The sequence below is a fragment of the Protopterus annectens genome, chromosome 6.part0, assembly GCF_019279795.1.
Source record: "Protopterus annectens isolate FY-2018-M chromosome 6.part0, PAN1.0, whole genome shotgun sequence".
NCBI lineage: Eukaryota > Metazoa > Chordata > Ceratodontiformes > Protopteridae > Protopterus > Protopterus annectens.
Window position 1 is genome coordinate 1720365929 of NC_056737.1, and position 24464 is coordinate 1720390392.

Consider the following 24464-nt stretch of genomic DNA (forward strand, 5'->3'; position numbering starts at 1 on the left):
TTTGTTGGATTTTGTGTGCCTTCATGTGCTCGGAAGATAATATTGAGGTAAAATATAAGCACAAAGTCTGGAATGAATAGTTGCATAGCATGAAACAGGATAGGAAGCTGAGGAGTTACTGCATGTTCTTTCATTGCTGCATTGTTGTATGTTTGTGAGAGTACTTTTTGGTCTAGGCTGGCCTTATGGTGAACAATTGCGGTACAAGAAAATTATCTGGACTTTTTCAAAAAACAAACCGACATACCTCTCAACCTCTTAGAGTAAGAAATCTGGACAAAGTCATGAATAAAAGTGGGACAAAGGCCCAAAAATAGGGACAATTTTTAAATAATGGTCTTACAAACTTAGAAAGTTGATAGAATAACAGGTTTTGCATCAGCATGAATTTTCTGAAGGGTATGAAGTCTGAAATTCAAATATATGTCATTATTTTTCTAACTTTAATGATTTGCCACTAATTTGCCAGAAAACCACACTTTTATGAAAAACGGACCAAAAATATGAGGCAAAAATCTGGACATTCTGCGAAAATCTATACAGTTGAGAGGTATGAAACCACAACCACAAATATACACATATGAACACGCAGAAAACACAGCAACACTGCTGCCTTTCAGCTCTGCTCGGCTCCAGTACTTAATGGGCCATCTTCCCGGCACGTACCCAATAAAAGTGTTTCACATTCCACTCTTATTTCATGTCCCCACACACATAGTCTGCAGCAGCTGTTATGGCAAACACTGCATTTTCCACTTGTTTTATAAACAGTTTCAATTTTCACATACACTGTTACATTACAAATATCTGAAATGGTGCTGTTGTTGTGGCAAATACTCAAGGATGCATGTAATTATTCACTGACACATCACCATTACCTGCTGAATATTCATATGTACATTTAATTATTTGGTGCCTTGAGGGGGCGTTGTGTAGTGGACAGAAATAAGGTGGGCCTTGCTACTGTGCACCCATGGAGGTTTTGCCAGTATTGAAGTTACATGGACAGTATTTCTATTTATTTATTTAAAATATATTTATTTTTTAACCTTATTTATCAGGGAAGCATGGCTGAAGTTTGATACACATATATTTAACAGTGAAAAATGCAAACATTTGCAACTTTGTACAATGGAATCATGTAGGAATTCTGTGAGGAAGTCACCAGCTGGTCATCACATAGTGAGATGAATAAATAAAAGTGATTGGCAAGAAATAGCACTGAAGTATTATTTGGTCATGGAAAGCAGAGTATACAGTCAACAGAAGTGTTACACTAACAGGAAATATGACACTAATTCAATAAAGTAATGGGGAGAGAGTGGGACAGTGCCACCTCATGGAAATGACTAGGAATGACAGCATAGCACAGAAACAATGCATGCAGAGGAACATACAATTGGTACGTACTACTTAGGGGAGCCAACAGGGGCATTTATGTTGTAAGTGCTATGTACAACAGTGCATTAAAGACTGCCACAGTGCTGAAGTACAGGTAACAGTCCACAAAATACCAGCTGTGGTAGTCTTACTGCATGAACGTCCTTCTGCCTATAAATGATGATGATTTCTGCAGATAGCTGCTCACTGCTTTGTTGTATGTTACCTGTGATAGAACTGAAAATGTGTACATGCTACTGTATGCTACGGGTTGGGAAATCTGGTATTATTCCTTGCTTTTAGCCAGTTTAGCTGCTGTGTGAATGTGGCAGATTTTTCCTGCAGCCAGTTTTATGATGGGGAGTGGCAACTCAATGATATTTTTGGAGAAGAGTCATCTACTGGCTAATAGCCAGAATTCCAAGTGTGGGTATATTAATTCTAGGACTGCAGCATCTCAGAAAATTCCTCTTACTCTAAAGCATAACTGCCTTGTTATTAGTATATATCATACCTCACAACCTCTTAGCACAAGAAATCTGGACAACAAATTAAATAATATAGACACAAAGGTCCCAAAATAGGGACAGATTTTAAATATTGCTTTTGTAAAATTGCTAGAATAACAGGATTTGTATTAGCATGCATTTTCTGAAGGATATGTCTTTTTTTAGTGATTTCAATCCTCAGTGATTTGCCAGAAAAATTCAAATTTTATGAGGAGCAAATCAAATATATGAGAGAAAAATATGGACAGTCTGCAAAAATCTGGACAATTGAAAGGTATGGTATATATAGAAGTTGCAGCTGTGTATGGTACAGTCTCTTCATTTGAGAGATGCAAGGAAGTAAGGACTACCTGCAAAAAAAAAGGCTTTAATCTTGTTATAGTTAGTTTTGATTTTTGCTGTTTGCATGAGAAAGTAGACTTTAGTTTGTTGACTTTATGGTGTTAAACATTGATGTATTGCACTTTAGTCATGTCCATTTTTTCAACACCAGTACTGACACTTATTTATTTGTTTTTACTGAGTAAGAATGACTTTTCTGAACAGATCCACAACAGCACAACAGTTCATACCCATAGAGGTTTTGCAGCTAGGTATCAGTGATCTTCTATGGACTAATATTATATTAAACTATCAGAGAGGAGTTGCATTGCATAAAATATAAGATATATAAATAGGGCTTTCTGTACTGTGAAAAATCAAAGGGTCATTAGTAATTTTATATTTTCTGTGTAAGAAATGTCTGCACGACAAACAGGAAGAGTAATGAGTTATATTACGTTATCCTGCATATGGTATTAGCTGGTTCTTTCTGACACGTTTGGGAAGAACAACTCCTTGCATCTTACCTCAACATTAAAGAACAGAGCTGTATAAAAAAATAGAATCCCAAATCAGGTTATTGTTTAATTATTAGCTCTGTTCTTTAAAAAGCAGGCAGAATAATATTATTTATACTAACACATACTTTCGGAAGAAAACTTTCAGGTGTGCAGCCGGTACTATCTAACAACTATAATCATCTTGCATCCAAAAAAATCACACATTTTAGGGGACAGACAAATTTCTACAACAAAATCATGAATCACTGTTGCTTTTCTGTATTATTATTATTTTTTGATAGGCACAGTAACTAGAATGTTATATGTATTATGTTGCAGCTGATTAAAGCCAGTTTAAGTTATTCGGCATTAGGTGGCTTTAGCTGAGAGATTTTTATTTTTGGCAATAAACCAAAAGAAATTCTGTTGTTTATTGTTAACATGTTTTATTTCCTTTGCTTCAGTGATGTCATACTATCTGTTTAAACTAATTGAGAACTTTTACTATACTTCATACAACTAACTGTATTCACTTTCTAGAATAAAGAGACCAAGATGATATATCTGTTTAGATTACCCAAGGAAGAAGATAGCAGTCATAACAATTTTGTGTTTCTAAAGCTTATGCTATATATACCTAAGCTTTACCTAAAAAAATAGCAGTTTTACAAGTAATTCAAGTAATAATAAGAAATGGGTATCAAAACATATTCATAAAAATAAAACACTTACCTATTTTAGTGACTTCACGGTACAGGGAAAGTAGACTGTGTACTGACGTTTTATGGAATTGCTGAGTTATTGGTCTAGAAAACATTTTAAGATTAACTATTAGTTCCACCAAAGCAGATTGGTTATAATACATGCTGCAACAGATTCTATAAAACACTGAAGCATAAGTTTGGTTTATATTCCATATTAGCCTCATAAAAGTCTTCATACTGGTCAATATATAGCATTGTTGCTGACACAGAAGTATTGGTAACTAATTTTGCTTTCCTACTTTATCTGCAGATGTAATGAATTTTAATATCTCCTGTGAGGCGTTATTTCTTATACATACTATAAACAGAATACAGTGTTTGGTTGGTTGGAAAGTGCTGTGTTTGGAGTATGCAGCCTTTCATTGATCTCTGTTATTGAAATTTGAACACTGTCTTCTTTAGAATAAATGAAAGGACATTGAATTATGTTTTGCTGTTTGGTGTTCATGGACTTTATTAATCAAAATCATTAAAAGGGTACCACTTTGTGCATTTACTTCTGACAGATGGGTCAGTAAGCCTAAAGCTCATTTGATGACGTTTTCATAGGTTTATCATAAGTCTGAGTACTTGGACAATAATACCCATGACGAAGAGCTAAAGATTGCTAATTTTAAGTCTTGTCTCTTTGCACTAGACTTTATTCCTGATTAGAAATATAAGTCCTGAGTTAGGAGTAGTATTGCTTATCATTGTGGCGTCACCAGAATTCCTTCTTTCCCTTTTTCGTTCATTTTCCATGTCTCTTATGATCTGATATTTCAGTCTGCAGTCTTCCTGTCTCCATTCCTTTCTGAATGGTCAGCTGTTCTTACCTCTCTCAGTCTCCCTGTTTTTATGTATATTTTATTATGCCCTCTCCAGCTCCTATAATGTTACATTCCATTGCTTTGTCTCCTTTTCCAATTTATATATTCGTACGTAAGTGCCAGGCAATCATCCTGCAGACTGTACAATCTTAGCAAATAGCCCATATTCAAAAGTTATCTCCAGCTTTGAGGAGGGCTGTTCAAGACAGACCTGGGGAAAACAGAGGCTGATGATTTAATTATCTAGGCTTACCTATAATGTGGCAAGGGTGCTACTCTGCTTGACTTGTTGAGGAGGTTTGTTTCAGAAGTGGGGATACATGTGAATCTATCATACCATCATGTCCTACTTATTTGTTAGTGAAAAGTTAGTTCTTTTAATCTAGTATTTGAAGAAGTATCTGTTCTGTTGTTCTGTGAAGGAATAAAAGGTCAAATAGGGTTGGATCTTTTGTGGCTAGAAAGGTTAGACACACATCTCAACAGAGGAGTTTGTAAGAAACTGAGTATATAGAGATAGGTCTGCAGTCTACCATGATAATTTTTTGAGGCTATTGATCTTTTTAGTTAGGAACCTCTGGTGTCTCTCAAGTTGAGTTACATGTTTAAATAAATATAAGTCAAAAAAGACAATTTATACAATAATGTATCTGACGAAGTATAAATAAAGGGAATTTAGGACTTCCTTGCATCAAGAGGGGAAATTAGATGAGCCAAATTGAAGTGTTTCCTAGAATTGTAGTGACATGATGGTCAAAAGATAAAGAATAATTGAAAAAACCGCCTAGATCTCTTACAACAGTGTCTGATTGGAGAAGTGTGTCACCCATATGGTATGGGAAAATATTTAGTTTACCAATATAAACTATATTACATTTTGCACATTTAATTTGACACCTTTGTCCTTGCAGTAATTGTTATCATGATTTAGCTCATGCTGTGCAATTGTGAGTTCTCGGAAGATTGAATGACAACTCTCAATTTAAAGTCATCTGCAAACTTAGATGACCACAGACCAGGAGTGTTGGCCTGAAGGTATGAAAAATAAACACTAAATAGGATAGGGCCCAGACTGAGTCCTGAGGTACACCACTGGCAACGTTTTGATTTCAGACGTGGAATTACAACTCTAACTATCATGGGTTTTGTCAGGCAACCAGTTAGCTATCCACCATACAGTGTGATGCTTGCTCAGCATACCTTTTAACTGTCCAGAATTTTGCAGAATGTTCAGATTTTTGCCTTATATTTTTGGTCTGTTTCTCATAAAATTTGTGTTTTTTTTTTGGCAAATCACTGATGATTGAAGTTACAAAATAGTGACATAAATTTGAGTTCCAGACTTCCATATCCTTCAGAAAACACATGCAAACACAAATACTGTTATTCAAGCAACTTTTTTAGGTTAAAAAGAGCAATAATTAAAATCTGTCCCTATTTTTGGGCCTTTGTCTCCCATTATTTTAAGCTTTGTCCAGATTTCTTTGGCTAAGAGGTTAAGAAGCATACTGCTTGATGAAGACTGTCAAAGGCATTGGCCAAGTCTGGATAAGCTGTATGTACTGTGCAACAACTATCCATACTTTGGTGACTTTTTCAAAGAAAATTATGAAATTCAAGATACGAGATGTTCCCTCGACAAAGCTGAATTGATGTGAGTCCAAGGTAACAGATTTTTAATGTCCAGATTAATATGGTCTGAGACAAAATGTTCCATAGCTTTACATATGATGGTGGACTTTGCATATGATGTTGGAGTGACTAATGGATCTACAGCAACCAGAATCTATTGTTTTGAAATCCTTGTACAATGGCATTACAATTACTGTTTTTTTTAAGCTTCAGGAATGTAACCAGTAGAGAAGCTTAGATTAAAGAGGTTAAATAGGGGGTTCAGGTAGACCATATTTGACACTGATAATTGGGCAACCTGGTATTGTCATCTGGCCTATGCCTGAGACGCTCTTAGCTTCTGAGACTGCAGACAGGCCTGAATACAAAAGCCAAAGTCTTGTTAAGAAAGCTTTAGACCATCCTTGGCAAAGGAGGAACACTTGTCTGCCATCTTATTCCAAGCTGACACCTACTGGATCCCCCTAGATTGACACCGGCTATATAGCTAATGGCTAAAGCTAATTATGTTGTCTTAATGCATTCCAGATTAGAATTTACTAGGCTGGAATGTCCAGCAGATGGACTGGAATAGAACTGCAGCTGTGGTTTGGTACTATAGCATGGACTTTAATTCCATCACAGCAACACCTCTGTAAATATGCTCCTCAGCTTTAACTTAGTTTCTATTTTTGCTCAATTCTGTTCTCTTCACAGCATTCTCCTTTTTCTCCTCCCTACAACAGTTTCATCCAAAATTAATCTTTCATGCATGTGATCTAATCCCATTCATTCTCCTGGCTTACCATTATCATCAGACTTTACTACCTCTTAGTTTGTTCCTTTCTGGTTAGTTATCTTTCCTGTTGCATATCATTCCATTTGCCATTCTTCCTCACTTTCCTTTACCTCTGTGTATAGGTTTCTCTCTTGGTAAAAAAGAAAAGACTTTGCTTTTCAGTTTCAACAATGCTATGTAATTCCCCATATGACTTTCATCTTTTGGTGACCACCATTTACGTCCCACTTTTTGAAAAAATCTTTTAAAATCCCTACGTCTTCCTTTGGTCTTTATAGTTTTTGTTTTCCACAGCCTAGTTCTATTTCTCTTCCATAATAGCCACATTGTATCTACACTCTTTCATCCTTCCTGCACTTGTATCCGTAGTCCACCCCTAAATAGTATGTCCACATCACTCTTTCCTCATCCACTACCATGATCTACCTGTGCTTTACAATACTGTCTAGTCACTAACATGTCTGCTTCCTTTTATCTTTTTCCCTTTACTCATCCTGCTCAATGTTTTGTTATTTTTTATGCTTGCATATTCCCTCTGATTTCCATGTTATCACCCTAACCATTTACTTATCCTTATTTCACTCTTCCATTCATTCATCCCTCTTACTATATACTCTGTGGGTGTTCTTACCCCATCTCATAGCCTTTAGTTGTGGTACTAGTACTAAAGAATGGTTGCAGCTGTGGTATTGGTATTGCACCATGGGCTGCAGCTATGGTACTGCTTCTGCAGTACAGCATTCAGCAGTGGTACTGGAACTACAGCATAACCTGCAGCTGTGATATTAATGCTATAGTACAGACTTGAGTTCTGGTACTGGTGCTACAGAATAGCCTTGAGTTATTTCATTGGTACTACAACATAGGCTGCAGGAGTAATACTGGTGCTGCTTGTGATGTCCACACTCTGGCCAGTAATCAAAGAGTCTGAATCCTCACCACTGGCACTGGAGAGGGACGTTCACTTGGAACAAAAAAATGGATACACCCAGTATTTCCAGATGCAGCTCTCTGCATGAAGCACAATTAAACCTTAAGAGAACACAGGGAACACTCTCAATCTGAGATCTGGATTTCTCTATCTTTCTCCATCCAGGTCCCCAGTAATACTCCGCACTGACACAGCTATAGAGTTGAGACCTCAGCCAAGTGTCCAAGCCAGGTTCTCCAGAATCCTCTCTGTGAAACCAGTTCTTCTTATCCCTGCTCCAAGCAGCTGAAACACACACACACACACACACACACACACACACACACACACACACACACACACACACACACACACAGTTGGCACAGATTTACTAGCTATGCCCCCTTTTGCCCAGACTATAAGGTAGTTATGCTGCCACCAGAAACTCAAAAGCCAGCTGCTCTAAGGTTCTTGTAGGGGTACCCAATTATATTGTGTGAAATTAATATTAATACAAATGGTAGTTTGACCAACAGCAAGGCTTTCAAGAGTGGCCAGAGCTGTCACCAAATATATATAAGTACTCTCAGAGATTAAAATATTCTCTAAAAGGCCAGCTACAAAGAAAAGTTTAAATATATTTAATAATAAATAAGAAAAGAAGATAAAAATACTTAATATCTATGTACAGTAAACACCAGAGTTTCACTCAAAGGAAATATTAAAACAACATATGTGGACAGATTCACATTGTTACAGAAAAAACAATACTTAACTAATCACACTATATTTTCCTGACTGACCTAAAGAATTATTATTCCCTGGTTACTTGCTAGAGCAAGGCAAGATGAAGTAGGTGAGAGATCCTTCTTTGTCAGCTTACAAAAACAGAGTGCAATGAAACTTCAGTCTCCCCTAGTATTAAAATATATTTTAGTGCTGGATTACAGAATAACATCACATAAATCTGGTTATCTGACTTCGGGTTCCCATTGGCTTGAAGCTGTCAGGATTTAGCACACGTGTCAATAATACACACAGAGAGCCTTGCTAATATCTGCTATAGCTCCTGTAAGTCATAAAACAATTTCAGTCCTACACCCTTCTAGAGTAGCAATTATTTTGTCTCAAAGAATGCAGAAAGCTTCCTAGTACAGATTTTTTGTTTCTGGCTGCATTGAGAACTATAAGATGCAATCTTTATGACGTAGGCCCAGTAATTTAATTTGAGAATATTTTCCAAGTCAGGTGGATTGAGATTAACCTATTTTCTTCCAGTATTCACTGTTAAAACATATAGATTTAATCAGTTACAATACAGTCAGGACCCATCACTGTTTGTAAAGCTTTTGTACAAACAACTTTACAAATACATTTTCAACACAAGCATCTGTACAAATCAGTTTTATATACAAATGACATGTAATTCTTTACAAAATTCCATATAGCTCTGCCTGCATATGCTGCACATCCACTGCCCTACTTTTCCTGGCATAGCTGGCAATACCTCACATAATGACACTGCTGCATACATTAGATGTGGTACTAGTAGTGTAGCATAGGCTGCCTCCCCTCTACAAAACCAGATTGATTAACTCTATCAATTTTGACAACACCTTTACCATTCTTTTTGCTATTGTGGACATAAACCCTATAATCATGGTTTAAAATTGAAATTGGCCTATATGAAGCTGGATCTAGAGGGTATTTACTATATTTAGGTATTACAGCTACCACAGCTTTCTTTCAGGATGTTGGTGATTCCCCTCCTTTTAAAATACTGTTAAAAAAAAGAAAAAAAACTTTGGTAGTTGTAGAAGACTTTTCAGGCCCCAATCCAGCTATGTTATTTTGTAGAACAAATAAAAAATATCAGGACATGTGACAGTCTTAGCTATCCTTCTCAATAATTATTTTTCATCTGATAGCAGAGCATTCCTGACTTCTTACTGGTTTGCATGTTTGCATGCTACCTAATATCTAGCCAGTTCAATGTTGTTCAGTCCTCACTCTTTCCAGAACTATTTTCTGCCACAGCAATCCCATTTCTGGCCTGTTGCCTATACTGCCACCTGCTACATCAGCTGTCATCGTGGTTTGGCTGTTCTGAAATTTGCCTCCTCCTTCTCTCCTTCCCCTTGACTGACTGCACAGAATATATTACAGCTGTTGCTGAATCACTTCTATGAAATCATATTTGCAATCTACTAGTGGTACCTCGTGCATGCTGCCAACATCTGCTAGCTCTTTTTTTATCTCACTCAGGAAATGCAAATCAGGAGGAGGAGCCAGGCAAACACAAGGCCCAGTGAAACACCAGCTATACCCCCCCCACAAAGATTATAAGTATTCAGTTGGCTATGGTGCATGCAGGGTGGGGGAGATATTGAGGGACAGGCCTCAATGTGATGGTCAGGCTATGTGAATATCATACCATTTCTGGGACAGATGCAGAATACACTGCCAACAGTATTGCATATAACTTGGTTATACAGTAGAGTTTTAAGTGGCAAGTAGCACACTGCAACCTCTACTAATTGTGTATTTACAATCTTTATAGAATGCTCGCCTCCAAAAAGAGGGTGTAGGAGAGGGAAGAATTATGAGCTGTAGGGAAGAGAAGTTAATAGGGGAAAGGTTAGAAAGGACATCTGCAGCAATTGGAGAGACCCCAAAAGTTCCTCACCAAAAGGATAAAGGGACTCCAAAATCTGTCATATGCTGCCAGATTGAAGAAACTCCAGCTCTATTCAGTCGCATACCGTCTGCTCAGAGGTGACATGTGCCTGACATACAAGGCCATGTCCAACCCGGAATTAATGGACATGCTCCACCTCAAAAAATCCAAATCCACCAAAACCACTAGAGCAAGCGACTTAAACCTTAGCACGAATATAAATAGGACGTGCTGGAGGGATAGATTTATCACTCAGAGACTCCCTATGCTGTGGAATAGAATCCCGGTCCATGTGAGGCAGAGCACCTCGCTGACTCTGTTCAAGAGAAATCTAGACCTGTGGATGGGAGATCGTAGGTTTACCCCGGGAATCATCTCTGTGTCACTGCTGGACAGAGGCACAACAAACTAATGGGCACAGTATTTTTTCATATAAGGGGTGGCGTAAGCCACAAAATTTTGGGCTAGGCTTATAAATGCCTTAGGGCAGATAGCCTAGTATAAACCTATGAACCTATGAACCTATAAGATGAAGTGGGTTTAGACTGAACCAAAAAGGCAAAGCAGAACATACAGCAATGAACACTAATAACTAGAGAAATACTGTGCCAAAGTAAGTCCAAACACTCAGAAATAAAGTAAATAAAATCCTTTAATTAAATCACAGTTAAGTGCTTTTGTCCTTAGAGTAGTCAGGACTTTATCAGACCTGACAAGAAACTTCTACTCCACCACTGAATAACATTCAGCAAGTCATGTAACAACATAACACTAAAAAACATGTTTGCTTATATTTCAAAAATATATATAATAAAGGAACTAAGTAATAAAAGAAACAATATAAAAATATTTAAATATTTTGCATTTTATCATGTGCAAGATTAAAAGTTATAAGTTTGCAGTTCTCAGCTACAGTACACTGGATATTGATATGTTGCCATTAACTCTGTTGGGGAGGGGCAGTGCCTAAGTTTAGTAGCCAGGCTAGTTTCCTGTACTGGTTTCTCTGGTGTTATTAGGAATATTGTCCAACAGAATAAACTTAAAACCTGAAATCTTACTTATAAGGAAATGACCACAAATTGCATTTATATATTTTTTGATAGCAATGTCATGTATATGCTCGTAAATTTGCCTCCTTGGTAGTCTTTCAATTTTCCCTGTGTAAAAAGAGGTGCACGACAAACAATTGGCCATATATATATATAGTACTTTTAATTAAAATGTTTACTGATTTTATACGTTTTGTTATGGACATCAATATTAATGTTGGTGCCTTTTAAAATATACTTGCACTGGTGGCAAAAGGCAGTTGCATGTTCCCTGTCTCCTGAGCCAGCCTTTATAGCCATGGTAGTTTATTGTCCAACCATTTTTTAGCATACTGATCACTTTCTTTGAGGAAGCCCTACATTGGTTTCCTAAATTTCCCATTAATTACACTTAATCTGAACAGTTTATTTTTTCATATGCAATTCTCATCTGATCTTCTTAAACTGATTATTAATAGCAGTAGTTATAAACAATAATAATTGCATAATTGCATGAATATTGTGGAAATGGAGTGAAGAAAAGTCTATGATAACATCTGACACTCAACATGAAGTTTAAAGAAGTTGGCATAGGTCCTTGGCATCTAGCTGCTGCACTCTTAAAGATAATGTTTTTTTGCAAATATTAAAAAAAAAGTCAACAAGATTTCCACACAGTACAAAACATGCACATAATAAATGACTTAGTGCTGCATATGAAGTCTTGCCTCCAACACTCATATTGTAGGTCAGTTTACACATATGTGCAGTACACACACACACACACACACACACACACACACACACACACACACACACGCACACACACGCACACATACACACACACACACACACACACACACACACACACACACACACACACAAACGTGCACGCACACACACTTGAGCACACATGCACACATTTACTGGACAGTGAGGAATGACAGGTTTACACAACTCTTACCTTCTTTGGGTTTTAAAGTGAGAAATGATGATCATGAATGCATCTTTATATTAAATATTTATGGGTGGACTGCACAAAGGTTGACCATAAGAGCAATACATTACTAATCCCAATATGAATATGCTTTTTTAGTCTCCTGTTTTGTCTGTTTTGCTCTCTTATAATAGCATAGCTGATCATAATCTACTACAGGAAACTTAACTTTGAAATTCTTTGTGGTCAGACAATCAGATAAATACAACTCACCTGCAGTTGCACTTTGTACTTTTGTAAAATGGGGTGGAATAAAAAAAAAAAAAAAAGAATAACATCAACATTAAGCTAAGAGAAAAACTACAGGGTACATAGAAAAGTTCTGAATGTTATATAAAATATGAGTAATATAAAACACTACCCCAATAATAATTCTTGACTGATGAGCATTAAGACAATGTGAAACATTCATGATCTATTTATGAAAAGTTCCTCACATATTTAATACTTGAAGCCAGCCTTTGTGGCCTCCCTTTTCTTTGTATTAGGATTTCAGTAAATAGATAATGTCTTGACAGTTTCTAACAGACATGTCTGTAAAACAATCCTTTACTGATCAAAAAGATTATATTTGGAGTACTGTAACCAGCAACACAGCTCTGAGCATTCATAGTATTCAATATATTTATGTTTTGCTAAAAACATTTCAGTATTTAATCACAAAGGTTGAATCTTTGAATGATCCCACAATGTGAAAAATGGCCTGGATCCTCCATATATCCCAATTACTTTAGTTTATACACTAATCCTGCATTGCTTATTGTCAAATCAAACAGGTACATATAAGATAAAATAACAAAATGAAAAGAGTAAGCCTAAGAACTACTGCTGAAATGTGTTTGCACCTTCTCTTAATTTCATAAGAGCTGGATTTGTAAATCTTTTGCAGAGAATGCTAACATTTTATGTCATTGCAAGGTATACTGATAAGATGTTCAGGGTCTTGGCCGCTGTGATGCCTACGGGTCCCTACAACAGTACACAGAGGTCATGAAAATAACACTGTCATGGTGTGCACTGTTGATGACCTGTAGTTCTTAAAGAAAATGAATGGAATACTGATTAATGTAGAACAGAGCGTGTGTGCTGTATCTTTAAGAAGCGTTTCAGAGACTGAACAGGCATATAAATAGCAAGGACATGCTACCTTTAGTGCCATTTTGAGAGTGCAGCCAGATACTAAGCATGTATGAGTATAACAACTAGTTTGTATATAAGTTTACCTAAGTTAAAGTTATTAAGCTTCAATCCTGATGTGTTTGTATATAATAAAACTGCTTGAACAGAACCTACGAAGTCCTGTCTATTACATCCTGACTAGACGAGCAAGATGGTTTCAGAACTGGGATTTCAGAGATTAATATTCAGAGCTACGAGGTGGAGAGTTAACAGTGAAGGTAATCTAAGAGAAATGAGCATGAAAAAGGGCCAGAAAAGAACCAAAAGTAACGAAAACTTGCACAGACAGTTTATTTTATAAAACAGATAAAAATGGAGCATTAGAAGGGCACAAACTGCATTATTAAACAAGCGTGAGGCACAAAAGGTTTGTTGATTAAATGTAATGTTTCATATTAAGAGATTTGATAAAGCAAGCATCAGAAAAGTACATAAGGGGTTTGGAATTACCTCAGAATTGCAAAACAAGCATGTTTAAGGTAAAACAAGCATGTTTAAAGCAAAATGGGCATTGAGTAAAACGAGCACAATAAAAGTACAATGGGCATGAAAAGAGAAAACAAATATAATAAGATCAAAAAGGGCACATTAAGCATAAAAAAGCAAGGCAACTGCATGTTTTTGGCAAAGTGTTGTGTTTTGGCATAACTACTACTTTGTATTGTATTCAGGGCATAACTAGAGTTATTCAAAGTATCTCAAAATGTGTAAGAGTGCTTACAGTGTGTGCTTATTACTGTGCGTGTATTCTGAAGAGTTTATTTGTGTGGAAAGTGCAGCTATTTCATGAAGTACAGTCAAAGTACAGCCATTTCGAAAGGTTTATTGTGCTGGGTGTGTCTATTCACAAAGACCTGCCATTACAGAGTGTTTCTTGCACTGTAAAGAATTATATAGCAAAGTATCACCATTTTGGAAAAGTTTCAGTGTGCCATGTACTGTTTATTCGAAAAATCCAGTTACTTCAAAATGTTTCTTACTCTGAGCTTCTTCTGCCCAGTTCATTCACACAGTGAAGTTATTTTGAAATGTTTCTTACACTGATAAGAGGTGATTTCTTGCAGTACAGTAATTTCAAGAGTATTACAGTGCCTGATAGACTTATTTTGCAAAGTTCAGTCATTCAGAGGCTTGTTGCGCTCTTGGGCATAGTTATGAATACTGGCATAAATTTCTGGCATATGTATATATATGTGTGTGTTCATGCATGTTTGGAAAACCCTTCACTGGTATGTGTTAATATGGCAGATGGATTTTGAAAGCCCTCACCACTTGTATTTGATCAGAATATTGCAGAGAATTGGAGAATATTTGAGCAAGAGTACAATATTTTTATACAAGTAGCTTATTCTGACAAAGATACATGCACCAGGACATTCATTTTGTTAAACTTAGCTGGGTCAGAAGCCATTGAAAGAGAGTGTTCATTTGTGTATGCACCAGCAGTATATGAGGAAGAAGGCAGAAACTGCCATATTGTTATACAGGCTGAATCAAGGGAAGACCCCAAGTGTTTGAAGGACAGACTCAGAGAAATGTGTAACCCTCAGACAAATATTACATTAAAGAGGCATTTGTTTTACACAAGAGATCAGAAATCAGGGGAAACCTTTGCAGTTTATATTACTGACCTGAGGAACAAAGCTAAAATGTGTTGGTTTGGTGACTTAAAAGATGAATTGATAAAGGACAGGCTTGTGTTTGGTATTAGTAGTGCTGCTGTGAGAAAGATTTTGCCTTTAGAAAGGGGACCAGTGAAGTGGTGCCATTTAAACCTGGATACCTATCAGCACTCAGTTTTATTATCCACTTCTATTCAAGTTCTTCAGTGAGATTTTCTATATCCCCTCCCCTGCTAGTCCTTTGTAATTGTTGTAAAACAAAAAATTTAAATGAGTGAGAATGATCTGTAGTCATAATATGGTTTGCTAAAGCATTAGATTGTTTTTGATTTTTTATATCCCTTATATGCTCTAAAATCCTGTCTTTGAGCATCCTGTTCGTTTTACCTACATAAAATACCGAACATATTTGGCAAAAGCTAAAATAAACAATGTCGGTACTTTTACAATCATAATATTGCTTAGTGGATAATGTAAAACGTCTAATGGGATGACAATATTTATTTTTAATAAAAATATACTGACAGGCACTACAATTTCTGCATGGAAAAGTACCTTGTCTTCTAGAGAGGTTAATTATAGGCAGTTTCTCATTATTATAAAAATGTTGCTTTAGTGACATATTATTCCTAAAGCTAAATTTTGGAACATTACAATATTCGAGACTAAACCAGGTACTTCTTGCAGTAAGTGCCAATTTCTCTTTATTATATCTGTATACTGGTTAATATTGCTCGCAAACTGAAAGACTACTCTAAAATCATTTCTATCATTAACAATATTATCAGTTATACTCCTATTAGTATCTTCAAAACTCATGTAAGGTTTACATCTTGTTTGTCTCAGGCTCCATGCATCAGATATAGTATTATTAATTTCTGTGCTGGAATAACCCCTCTCCAAAAATTCAGTTTTTAAGTTATCCAGAGCATCCATTGCATCTTGATCTCCATTGTGTAAACGTAGTGTCCTATATACTTGCCCCTTTAGTACGTTTCTAGGAATATGTCTAGGATGCATACTTGTTTTATGAAGGCATGTATTTTTTCTTGTAGGCTTAAAATAAATATTGGTCTTAATTTGTCTCAATTCATATTTTGAGACACTTACGTCAAGAAAATTAATACGTGTTTCGGAGAAATGAAAAGTAAATCTCAAAAAATCAGTAGTGCTATGGAGGTAATCAATAAATTTTACAATGTCTGTCCCATTACCTTTCCATAGCATAAAGACATCATCCACGAAACGTACATACAAGAAAATCTTTCTTTGCCAACTGCCAGAAGTCTTAACCTCAAGATGCATGCACTCGAAGCTCTCCTCAGTATGGAGAACATTGATATCTGTGCAGTGATAGAAACCTGGTTCAAGACTCCAGAGAGCACCCCAGCACTACCAGGTTATACCTCATATCATGTTTTTCGAAACCAAAACCCGGACCAAACCACAAAAGGAGGGGGAGTTTCCATATTTATCAAGAATATCCACACCTCTAGGTTAGTGGCATTGCACGAAGTATCGGAGACCATCCATGTGCAACTGACAGTGGGCAAGACTGCTTTTCAGTTTATAGCATCCTACAGACCACCCTCTCAAAGTCAGGAATCCCATTCAGCTTTCCTGAAAACATTGGAGAACATGAAGATCTCTCCGAACACCATTATATTGGGTGACTTCAACTACCCAAACATAGACTGGGAGCATTACGCAAGCCCCAGCACCTTAGCCCAAAGGTTCCCGGAATTTATAAACTCAAATGCTATGGAACAACTAGTCACCACTCCCACAAGAGGGGAAAACATACTAGACCTGATAATTACCAACATGGGGACTCTATGCTCCATACCAGAAGTATATCCCTCATTGGTAAGATCAGACCATAAATTAATTTCACTGGATATCCACATCCCGACAACACCCCCAGCCCAGAAAACCACAGTGAAAAACTTCTCAAAAGTGAACTTCACACTTCTCAAAACCAAAGTGGAACCCTTCAAGGCCTCAGAGCCAGTGGAAACTACGGCCCAAACTGCAGAATCCTATATAAATGCATTCTATGGACATCTCCAGGAATGCATGGATCATGCTATCCCAAACAAAATCAAGACCAAATCATCCAAAGGCAGGCGTCCAGTCTGGTGGACACCAGCCATAAATAAACTGTACAACAGAAGGAGGAAGCTACTACATGATAGAGCAAAATCCCTAAAAGGGAAGGCATCTCTGATCAGTACTAGCAAAACCTTACGATCCCTCATAAAATCCTCCAAGGTCAGCTTCGAGAGAAAAATTGCACAGGACACTAAAGACAATCATAAGGCTTTTTTCAGTTATGTTAGGAACCTGGGATGCAACTCCCAGACTTGTTCTGAGTTGATTCTAAATGACAAAAAATACACTGAACCCACAGACATTGCCAATATCCTGGCAGACAGGTTCAGTGCAAACTTCTCCACCCCACCCCCAAAAGAGCAAGTATCTATCCCGGCAGAGTGCAGCCTTCCAAACATCTCTGATGCTCAGGTGAAGGCCGCCCTCTCCAAAGCAAAAAACACTGCTTCCATGGGACCAGATGGCGTCCCAGGTTGTGTCCTACATGAACTCAAAGAAGAACTAATCCCTCAAGTAAAACTGCTGTACAATCTCAGCCTCACTACAGGATATGTGCCCAAAGAATGGCGTACAGCAACAGTGGTCCCACTCCAGAAAGGTGGCGCCTCTGCGGACCCTGGAAACTATCGCCCCATAAGCCTGACTAGCCTAGTCTGCAAGGCTATGGAGAGGATCATCATGGAACTCATAAACAAAGACATTGGGGACCTACAGACACTAGATCCTACCCAATTTGGCTTTGTCAAGGGCAGATCCTGCCTTTTGAACCTGGTCGACTTCTTCAAAACAGTCACCAAGGCCATAGATGAAGGGAAGGTAGTTCACACAGCCTATCTCAACCTCGCAAAGGCATTTGACACAATACCCCACTCAGGCATCATAGATAAACTATCCAGCCTAAATATAAACCCCTATGTCACAAGATGGGTCGCAAACTGGCTCAAAGACAGAACCCACAGAGTCAGAGTTGCTGGGGCCATGTCAGACTCGAAACCGGTCACAAGTGGCATCCCACAAGGTTCCGTCCTGGGACCTCTCTTGTTCGGTATTTACTTTTCTGAGGTACAGGCCAACGTGGGAGGACTATGGCTCACAAAGTTTGCAGATGACTGCAAACTGGGCACCATAATTGACTCTCCAGCTGACACAAACATCCTTCAAAAAGGTCTCCAGAGACGGATAACTGGTGCCAAAGCCATGGTCTAAAGCTAAATGCCAAAAAGTGTATAGTCATACCCTTTGGCAAAAATAATGTGCCCACAAATTACCACATAGGTGGTAACCCATTAAGTACAGAGAAAGTAATTAGGGATCTGGGGACCCAAGTTGATAGCAATCTCTCCTTTGACAACCACATTGCCAAAGTGATTAGAAAGACCTTCTACATAGCCCACCTCATCATGAAAGGATTCACATCTAGATTAAGAGAGGTAATCTTGCCCCTTTATTCATCCCTCATCAGGCCCATCATAGAATACAATGCCCCCTTTGGGATGTACCTTACCCGACACCTGCAGCAATTAGAAAGACCCCAAAAGTACCTCACCAGGAGGATCAAGGGACTCAAACAGATGCCATATGCTGCTCGGTTAAAAAAACTCCAGCTCTACTCAGTTGCATACCGCCTACTTTGAGGTGATCTATGCCTGACATATAAAGCTATGTCCAGCCCAGAATTAATGGACATGCTCCACCTCAGTAAATCTAAATCCCTTAGAGCCACGCGCTCGAGGGACTTGAACCTCAGCACAGAAATAAATAGAACATGCTGGAGGGACAGATTCATAACCCAGAGGCTCCCTTCACTCTGGAATAGAATTCCAATTCATGTTAGGCAGAGCACCTCACTGACTCTCTTCAAGAAGAATCTTGATGAGTGGATGGGGGATCATAGGTTTGTCCCGGGGATTACTTCCATGTCACTATTAGACAGAGGCACAGTAAACTAAACTTTAAAAAGGGCACAGTATACTCAAATCAAGGGGTGGCATCAGCCAAACACAATCGGGCTAGGTTTATAAATGCCCCAGGGCAGATAGTCTAGTATGAACCTATGCAATTCAGACTGGGTTATTTACCTTGCCATCTGTAAATGTTCTATTTTCTATACAGGGCAAACGTTAAGACCAGTAAAACACAGAATATCAGAACATTTTAGTGAAATTAAAAACAAAAGAAACACAAATGCACTATTTAAACACACTGAATCCCTTAAAATAGCATCATTCTGTTTTATTATTATTGATAGAATTTTAGGAATTAAATATAATAAATCAGGCTGGCATGAATTGCTCAATATAAAAGAGAAGAAATGGATAATTAAATTGGGAAGGCTGTTTGCCCCTGGGTTAAATGAACACCTCTAATTGGTCACATAGGCTTCAAATACAGTATATAAATGCATATTTTTTTCTGTATCATTACACTGATGAAGGCTTAGTAAGGAACTAGCCGAAACTGCTTTGTTTGTGATTTGTATACTGATATTATGATTGTCAATTAAAATTAAAGACAACTGCTGCCACAGTCTGCTGGTCAAATTTTTGCTGTGTCTAATGGTATTCTGACACCTTGCAGATGCCATACTTGCAAGGAACACTCTTGGACTAAGCACATTGCAACCACAGCCCCTGTGGGGTCTCTGGGAAAACCATGTATTTTTCCAGCACATTCTAAGAAAGGAGCATGCTCAGGGCAGTATTAGCACGAATCAGCAAAATCCAAATCCAGCTTTATAGTTAACTTTCTCAATTGTGGTGCCAATCATGAGTCTAAAAGAGAGATATACTTAGAATTTGGTTAACAATACCACAAATGTAAAAGATGGAACCATTTTCAAAAGTTTCACAAATCAAGTAAACCTAACAAAGTTATAAAGAAGGGTCACTCAAAAAAGCAAGTTGATTATATAGAAAGCTGCAATTGTACTTTCTATATAGATATTATATCAGTAATTTGGGAAAAGGTTGATGCAGTGAATTTTTTGATAAAGAACAAAGTATTTTGCACTGTCCAGATCAATGGTAAATCCACTGAGCTCAAAGTAGACATTAGTTCAAAGTGTAATGTTATGACAGCAGACACATTTGCTAAAGTGAGAGCTGGTGAACAACTCTGTGGCTAGTAGGGTGAAAACTGTTGCTTTTGGAGGTGAAGAAATTCAGATCGTAGGCTCAGTAGTGCTTTCATGTTATTTGGATAGCAACTATTACAGCTTGTTATTCTATGTTGTCCAAAGGCCTGTGCAGTCATTATTGGGTCTCAGAGACAGTTTAAGAATGAAGCTGCTTTCTTTTACCAAAGAAGTTCATCATATAAGCACATATCATAGTCTCAAATTTTCTGAAGCTATTTTTTCAGAGTATGCTGATGTTTTCGATGACAAGTTGGGCACATTTCCAGTTGTGTATTCTATGAAGTTAGACCCAGAGGTTAGTCCAGTGGTCACACCACCAAGAAAAGTTCCAATAGCTATGCAGGATAAAGTTAAAGCTCGGTTGGATAAAATGGTGCAGCAAGGTGTAATTTGAAAATTATAGAACCAGCTGAATGGCTGTTGTCCATTGTAGCAGCCCACAAGAAAGGCTGAAAGGAAATCAGACTATGTATTGACCCAAAAGATTTGAACAAAGCATTAAAGAGACTACATCATTCAATGTGTACAGTGGAAGAAGTCACAGCTCTAATAACGAATGCCACTGTTTTTTCTGTCTTGGCTGCAAAAAGTTAATTTTGCAAGTGATGCTTGATTGCAAATCCTCATTACTGATTACTTTCAGTACCTAGTTTGGCAGATACAGATTCCTAAGGATGCCATTTGGAATAAATTCTGCAAGTGAAGTCCTTCAGTATGGAATGGAAATTTTTTTTTCAGGTTATCCTTGTGCTATAATAGTAGATGATCTATTGGTTGGAGGCAATGGTGAAGCAGAACATGACAGAAATCTTAAGAGAGTTCTAGAAAGAGCATGTGAAGTGAATTTCAAGCTCAATCCTCTAAAGTGCAAATTCAGATTACCAGAAGTTACATATGTAGGTCATTTATTAACCAGCATTGGCTTGAGACCAGACCCATCCAATCAAGCAGCTATTCTTAAGATGCCAGTACCTGATAATGTTCAAGCTCTACAGCATTTTCTTGGCATGGTCAGTTATTTAGACAAGTTTATTCCAGACTTCAGTGAATTGACAGCACCTTTTTTTGAGAGCTGATGCGCAAAAATGTTACATGGTCTAGGGTGGAACAGCAGCAGAGAGCATTTGAAGACCGTAAGCAGAAAATTGCTACCCTCCCTACATGAAGATATTATGATATCAATAAACCAGTAACTCTTTCTTGTGATGCTTCAAAATTTGGTCTTGGTGCAGTTATTCTTTAAGAAGGTAGAACAGTAGGCTTTGCATCTAGAACCCTTACCAAAACTGAAATGCAGTATGCTCAGATTGAGAAAAAACTTTTGGCAATAACATTTGAATGTTTAAAGTTTCATGATTATATCTACGGTTGAGCTATTCAGATTGAAACTGATCATCAACCTCTAGTTACTATAATCATAATCATAGAGCTTTCAGAATATGTGTCTCAGGCTGGTATGAGGCTAGCATTGAGCAGCATTTTACCTTCTCCAAGGATGATGCCACAATATGAACAAAAGACGATTGACTTTAACAATTGGCTTATTTTCTGGTATCATTCTAAAGGGTTGCAATGTTTGTCAGCATGGACGGAGATGGTCAACAGACCATGCTGCTTTGCCAGAGATGGTCTACACCTCTCCCCTCTAGGCTTTTGAATATTAACTAAAACATTGTCTTCCCCCATAGTGCCTTTGTTAGGCAATGCAAAACTGGAAGTAATTCCACCTTAGTAAATCAAAACCAAGAAAATCTAAATGTATTACTACTCAAAGCTAGGAGCCTAAACAAAAAAACTCCATCCCTGGAAGCTCTCTTTACCCTAGAGAATACTGATGTCTGTGCGGTCTCACAGACATGGTTTAAAGCCATCAACAGTGCAAGGTTATAATGCCTTTCACACATTTAGATCAGCTACTTCACAGGCAGGGACTAAAGGTGGAGGTGTCTCTATTTACATCAAAAATAAATATACTTCAAGGCTGGTCAAACATGACAATGCACTTGAGCTGCTCCATGTTCAAATCACCATAGGTAAAATCCAATACCACTTCCTTGCAAGCTATAGGTCCCCTCTATGACCCAGGAAACACATACCATGTATTTAAACTTTTTAGAAACTAACCATCCAGTCCAATACCATATTCATGGGTAACTTTAATTACCCAACTATTAACTGGGAATCCTATATGACATCAAATGTATATGCACAGAGATTCCTGGATTTTGTAAACACAAACTCCCTGGACAAGATAGTCAATACACCAACCAGGGGTGCAACCATATTGGATCTGGTACTCACTAATATGGGAAGGTGCTGCACAACCCCTACTGTAATGCCTTCCCTGGTAAGATCAGACTACAAAATAGTCTCCTTTGAAGTAAAAATAAAATCTGGACCCCCAGCAAAACAGTAAATATTCAGGAACTATTCTAAGGCTAACCTTCTGCTATTAAGTGAGAACCTGGCAAAATTTCAAGCCCCTATAAACCCTGAGAACACTTCTGCCTATGCAGAACTGTTTACAGAAACCCTGTACAAGCATGGTAATAGATGTATAGAGGCAGCTGTACCCACCAGGAAGAAGGACAGAACTAACTAAAAAAAAGCCACCTTGGTGGAATCACAAAATCAATTGGATGTATAACAAGAGGAAGAAAAAGTCATGGCAAAAATTAGGAGGTGCTGCACCCAGCAGGATAAAAGCACTCTAATTAAACTAAACAAACAACTCAAAGGACAAATAAAGTCTACCAAAGCCAAATTTGAGTTAAGTTTGGCCTCCCAGGCCAAGGACAACCACAAAGCATTCTTTAGCTATGTCCGCACTCTCAAAGGCAGTACACAATTGTGTGCAAAGCTCATTGTAAATGGAGCCACCTATACTGAGCCAGAAGACATAGCAAACATCCCATTTGATAAATTCAACTTCAGCTTTACTCTTCTCCCCCCCAACCTTCCCTCAGGAAATATCATCAAGTATAACTTCCCCTATCACTAGGGAAGAGGTCCTTAATGCTCTATGACCAAGAACACTGCATCAATGGGCCCAGACAATATCCCCGGATGCCTTCTAAATAGCATGAAACGTGACCTATCAGGGTCTCTGGAATTACTATTTAACTGTAGCCTCCAAACAGACTTGGTGCCTCAAGAATGGAGAAAGACAACAGTCATCCCTCTGCACAAAATTGGGCCATTTGCAGACCCTAAAAACTACAGACCCATAAGTCTCACTAGTCTTATATGTAAAGCCTTGGAAAAAAATTATCATGGAGATGATCAACAGAGATATAGTAAACCTCCAGACAATGGACCCAACCCAGTTTGGTTTCATAAATGGTAGATCATGCCTAATCAACCTGGTGGACTTCTTTGAGAAGGTCATCAAAGCAATGGATGTGGGCAAAATTGTTTACACTGCCTACCTTGACCTGGCCAAGGCATTTGACACAATACCCCACTCGGGCATTATTGACAAACTCAAGAGGTTATGCACAAACCCGTATGTCACCCAGTGGATAGCCAACTGGCTTACAGACAGGACCCAGGAAGTTAGAATTGTGAAGTCCACCTCTACAAAGAGGCCAGTCACAAGTGGAGTCCCTCAGGGATCGCTCCTTGCACCGCTCCTTTTTGGCATTTACTTCTCAGAAGTTAAGGCCAATGTCAGTGGTCTCTGGCTGACTAAATTTGCAGATGACTGCATATTAGGAACTGTCACTCACACTGACACAAATGTTCTCCAGGAGGGGCTAATACAGACAAACAATTGGTGTTAAAATCATGGACTAAAACTAAATGCCAAGAAATGCATAATAGTATCCTTTGGAAGTCATCCATCCCTCGTAACTATCATATTGACAACACACTCCTTAGAGTTGACTCAGTAGTAAGGGACGTAGGGACACACATAGATAGTAATCTAGCCTTTGATCATCACATGTCTACAGTGGTGAGGAAATCATTCTATGTTGTGCCACTTATAAACAAAGGTATGGCATCTAAGTCCAAGGAAATCATTGTTCCACTGTATTCAACATTCATCAGACCTATCATTGAGTACAATGCCCCTTTGGTATGTACCTAACCAGGCATATCCAACAA

At 37.9% G+C, this 24464-nt stretch overlaps 1 protein-coding gene across 4 annotated transcripts in view; it reads right to left on the reverse strand.

The window, feature by feature from the left end:
• The window catches only part of LOC122804909 (integrin beta-2-like), a 1526426-nt gene that overhangs the window by 797378 nt on the left and 704584 nt on the right, over positions 1–24464 (reverse strand). For 3 of the 4 annotated variants that reach the window (XM_044075116.1, XM_044075114.1, XM_044075113.1), the window contains one exon: positions 3443–3516. The exons of the other annotated variant lie outside the window; for it this stretch is intronic. The gene's annotated coding sequence lies outside the window, so the exon portion shown is untranslated. The remainder of the gene's footprint in view (positions 1–3442; positions 3517–24464) is intronic. 4 annotated transcript variants of the gene reach the window in all.